Raw genomic sequence first — 5,705 nt, 5'->3', positions numbered from 1 at the left:
TTTCGGCATTGGGATAGAATGCCCACACTTTAATGAAGCTATGAAAACAATTGATCACCTTGCAACAAGATGCAAGAAAATGTTAGGGCATGATTACACGCGAAGACATAATGAAATAGTAAGATGTCTTCATTTCCTCCTATCAAGACGATACAACTTCAAGAAAACCAAAAAGATCAGAACTCACTCAGTACAAGAGATCTGCGAAAACGAAAATGCAGAAATAAAAGTTGATACCTGAATTAAAACAGATATTCTAATCAAACAAAATAGACCAGAAATTTTTCTATACAATAAAAAAGAAAACATGATTATGCTGATTGAAATGGGTATAACTAGCCTTGATAACTTAACTGAAGTTTATAATATAAAATATAGGAAGTATGACATCTTGACGAATGAACTTGGTTTAACTTACAAATTTAAAACAAGAATAATACCATATGTGATGACTTGGGGTGGGGTGGTCACAAAATATCATAAAAAATATGTTAAAGTGTTAAAAATACCAGACGAAGTAGAAGCATACATGCAAGCTCTCACACTCTGCAAGACACTTGAACTCGTCTCATTTGAGAGAAGAAGAGCAGTTGATGAAGATAGATCAGAGGAAAGTGTCAAAAGATGCATCAAGGAGTTGTGCAATATTCCCATCACGCTGAACACGTCTAAATAGATAAAATCGATAAAAAGAAAATTAACCCATAAATAAATAATAATAATTATTACTTATATTCCTTTTCCATGCTTCGGAATCGTTAATTTAAAATATACCTTGAACGTAAAAAATTATTGCATCCCAGTCAAACAAATCAAAACATTACCATAAAAGTAAAGAAATGACATTTGAGATATAATCACTTTCCAAATAAATCAAACATGTGTGCATAAAAACACAAGTAATTGATAACAAAACTAACATATGTAAATTTTTAACGGATATTTTATTTTAAATTTATATTGGTAAACAAATAAAGTTTGGGAAACATTATTTTTAATTTTCTTTCTAAATAAGCGTAGTATAAATTATTTACAGGAATGTTTTATAATTGTTTTACATATAGATTTTATTCGCTTTTTTCATAAATAGCATACCGATTTTTTTTGCATTCGTGCTAGTTCGTGCAATTTTTATGTCAAATATCTCGGCTTTTCGTTAATTTAGAATATAAAATAAGAACATAACCAATTAAATAATATCGGCTACCGTTAGTACCATGGTTCCATTGCAGATGTATCAATACATAAAACATCAAATAGAGTATTTTTTCTGGAACTTGCCTCGGTTCATAGTTCATAAAATTTTTATTTTTGATATTATTAATATAATTTTCAACTAAACTACCAAACACCTTCTTTCTTTTTATAGTTGGAAATTTATTCTAAAACAATGCCAATTTTGTGTTTAAACTAAAATAACTTCTTTTCTTTCATCTGAAATTTTGTTTATTCTGTTATAATAGATTACTTGGTTGTTTATCAGCTTACTACTGTTAATGTTTTCTAATTAGTGTATAATTGCATTAATTGAAGAAAAAAAAATTGAGATTGGTGAAAATTTTGGTTTGTACAGCTGTTGATATTTAATAAATATTATAACCTTTAATTTTTTATCTATCTTTTCGTACTTTAATTTTTAAAAGATATCAGAGTTTCAGATTATAAACCTTAATAATTATTTGTTATATTTTTTTAGTTTGAAATTTGTTGATTTTATTTTATATAAAAATCAATTTAAGCTCCTTTAATTCTGTTAAGGAGTTAAAAATCACAGACGAAGTAGAAACATAAATGCAAGCTCTCACACTCCGCAAGACACTTGAACTCATCTCATTTGAGAGAAGAAGAGCAGTTGATATAAATAGATCATGGGAAAGTCTCAAAAGATGCATCAAGGAGTTGTGCAATATTAGAAATAGGCTGACCACGTGTAAATAGATAAAATCGAAAAAATAAAATTAACTCATAAGTAAAAGAAAAATAGAGTTCCTTTAATTTGAGCTTTTGTTTTGACAGAAAAATGAAATATAGCAGATCCATGATTTTATTCTATAATTTAAATCAATCAGATTTTTTATTTAATTTAATCATAATTATTTGTGACATATTCGATTTAATTAGTCAAGGGCTATGGACATATATGTGCCCACGTGAAATCAATCACGTCATATACTTTAAGAAAAAAAATCTAAAATTAGAATACCAAAATTAACTAATAATATAAATCATAGTATATTTGATATAATTGATGTTGGTGGTATTTTTTTCGGCAGCAGCTTTTATCAAATTAAAAAAACAAACGATTTTGTATTTTTTCCTACGACTTATAAATTGAAGGCTATCTTATGTTCCATCAATTAAATTGCATTCAAAGACAGAAATTTTGCATCTTATTGAATATATTTTGTATCCATCTCGACCGTATGCTTTTATTTCTTATTATAACCGATATTTTTGTATTTATTCATTAACATATCTTTCATTTGTTTTTTATGACCAGTTCTGAAAAATTTAGAAGTACAAAAAAACATTTTGATCATATTAATTTTTGTTCTTTTGATACAACATCAGAAAAATTCATTTTCAAACTTGTCTCATAATAATGCTTCTCAAAAGAAAGATACGGTTTTATACGTGATAATTATCATTTCAACATATAAAAAATACAATAGATTTTAGTTTCGAGCAAAAATTTGATCCCGATTGGACTGAATTTTTATTACTTTATTAGATAGATGTCAAAACAATTTAATTTATTTTATTTCTGGACATTCATTCAAATATAAAAGTCAAAACAATTGACATTTATGCTATTTTATAGTTAAAAGGAATAAATAAGTTGCAAAATTGGCCATCATGAATATTAATTACATGTTTTTGTGTTTCATAAGTTACTTTGTTTGCATTAGAATGAACGAAGCGATCAAAAAGCCTAATGCAAAGAGTATATCTGAAATTTTTCATGATTTAGAAAACGCTGTAGATTTGGTATGTTTAGATAAGGTGATGTTTTGTACATGGGTGCCAAAATCACAAACTGGAATTTGCTATAAAGAGCTTGAAAGCATATTCAAAAGTCCAAATGTATATTTTGATTTTCTTTATAATTTATATCCACTGAATATCGACTATGGGGTTGAATCACATGGTGTATATGAAATAATGAAGGGATTCATTGGCAAATCCCTGAATACTTCTATTTCCCCAAAAAACAAAGATACTCAACAAAGCAATACAAATAAATATATTAGAAAGATGGATAATTTTGTAAAATTTAAAGCAGATTCGTCTTGTAGCAATTCCGCTAAAAAAAAGAAAAACGTGCATTTGCCGGATGTAGTTTGTTTTTGCGATGATTTAAAAGAAATAAAACTTAATAGGAGTTTAAAAAATATAATTAACGAGATGGTTGATGGTGTTCCACATTTTTGTCTGTGTGGGGAAGTTTCTAATACGCTTCCTTTTTTATTCGAAGAAATTTATTTGTTTCAAAATTTTATTTTTGATATGCTTGTCGAAACAGATTTTCTTTTACCCGAACAAAATCATGAAATAATAATTTTGAAAAAACTTTTGGAATTGACTGACAAAAAATCTTTCTTTTATTCTGCTTTAACCTCTTTTCATAAAAAATTCGTACATTCTGGTGGTTACAATAATTTTAATTTAGATATGCTATTGAAGAAAATCGAAGATTCTGATGAAGCCAGTTTACGTCTATTTATTTTAGGTGTATATGATTTGAAGTGGCTTAATGATAGAACTCTCATGTTTGGATATGTTTCAGAAAAAAATTATGAACTTTTATGTAATTTTCTAAGAGAAAAAATGAATCGCACATCTTATATGCAATATAATGTTTATAGAGAACAATCACAAGCATTCGAGGAAGAATACAATGAATATATACAAAAGCAAATAAAATTAAAAGGTTTTTTTGCAATAAAAAATAGTGAAAACACAGAAAAAGATGAAATCCCTGTTAAAACAATCGTAATAATTTTATATAAGAATGATTCAGATGTTATATTGGATATAGTTTTTATGATGGAATGTGAAAGTGACTATATATGGAGTGTATCACAAGGCTATGATGGTCAAAATGAAACATTTACAGTCAAATATATTAATAATGCCAAACAAGAGATTTTCTCAAAAGATATAATTCTTGAATATCTACAAGATGAGATAAAGTTTTATATTCATGGATGCTATACTCATCAATATGATGATATTGGAAATTAGATATCGGTAATTTTATTTTATTGATGATAGTAAAGAAAAATAAAAGCTATTACATTTAAAACATTCATTTCATTGGTTTTTGTTTAATATTATGTTTAATACACATCATTAGTATAAAAAATTTATGTTTTCTTATGACATATTACAATAATAGACCCATAAAAGTCTAAGAATCAAATATAAATAACTTCTTTAAATCATTATTATTTTTTAATTTTATAAATGCTTGATTTTATAATAAGTCTTGAAGATTTAATAATGTACCGAATATATATAGTATAGGCCTCTTTGTCTAAAATTAAACTTTGAGTTGTAAATTTATTCAATATATATAAGGTCAAGACAAGAATGATAAGATTTATTGCACAGAAATGTATAATATTTATTATTTCTCAGCATATTTGATTTGATATTTACAATATTCACTATAATTTTATGGACAGGATATTTTTGTTAAGTCTAAAAAATCGAAAAACACCTTTAATTTTGCTCTAGAACGAATTTTCTGTTGACTCGAGCTTAAAGACTCAAATTTATACTTCTAATTAATAAGTTTTGTGGTCAGGTTCGTCTTAAAAAAATATATTTTGTAAAATAAAACTATATAATTTCAGACGTCTAAGTTCCATCACATCTCACATGTAAAATATGGTGTGATAAAACTTCAAAATAGAAAAAATACACGAATTTAAAAAAAAAAGAAAAAATATCCATGATTATGAGCGTAAGATGGCGTGTTTTTTAAAATTAATATAGATTAAAATACGTATAAAGAACACAAAATATAAAATCGGCAATAATTCAGAGTCTTTACAAATAATAGGCAAATTCAAATGTTTTACTTTGTGTACCTGTGTGTTTTTCTGGTGGATTTGTATTTTTACTCCCATTTTAAAGGTTTTAGAAGTCATATAATTAATAAAAGTGTTTAAACTTTGAAAATATCCTTTTTATATATTTAAATATTATGCCGTGCTTTTTCTTGGATTTACATCGCTATATTGTTATAAGAAAAGGATTAGTTACATAATTTTTTTGTAAATGAGCCTTCTAAATATTATGGAAATATATTTGAAAATTGAATATGCTATATGATGAGCTGATATGCTTAAGTTCAATATTTAGTTCTATGCACTTCAATCATTCACTTTAATCTTTTATAATTCGATATAAACTTTTTAATCGTTTTATCGTAGTCGACGAATCAAAAAGCTTACGGTAAAAGAAAAAAATTTATTTTATTGCAATTAAACTATTTTTAATTGATTCTGAATCCTAATAATAACTAAAATCTTCATTTGTGTATTTCTAATATCATAATATTATGAGTTTTGTATTTTTTTTATTACAGAGTAAGATGTTTCTTTTCTCAATTTTGACACTCTTTGAAAATTAAAGTATTTAATTCAAATCATGAGGATAAAATCATATTTAATATATTTATACAAGGATATTTAATA

Source organism: Rhyacophila brunnea, unplaced genomic scaffold, assembly GCF_057557595.1.
Source record: "Rhyacophila brunnea isolate RB1 unplaced genomic scaffold, BYU_Rbru_1.0 scaffold_28, whole genome shotgun sequence".
In the NCBI taxonomy this organism is placed as follows: Eukaryota; Metazoa; Arthropoda; class Insecta; order Trichoptera; family Rhyacophilidae; genus Rhyacophila; species Rhyacophila brunnea.
Note: the sequence above shows the minus strand (reverse complement) of the source record.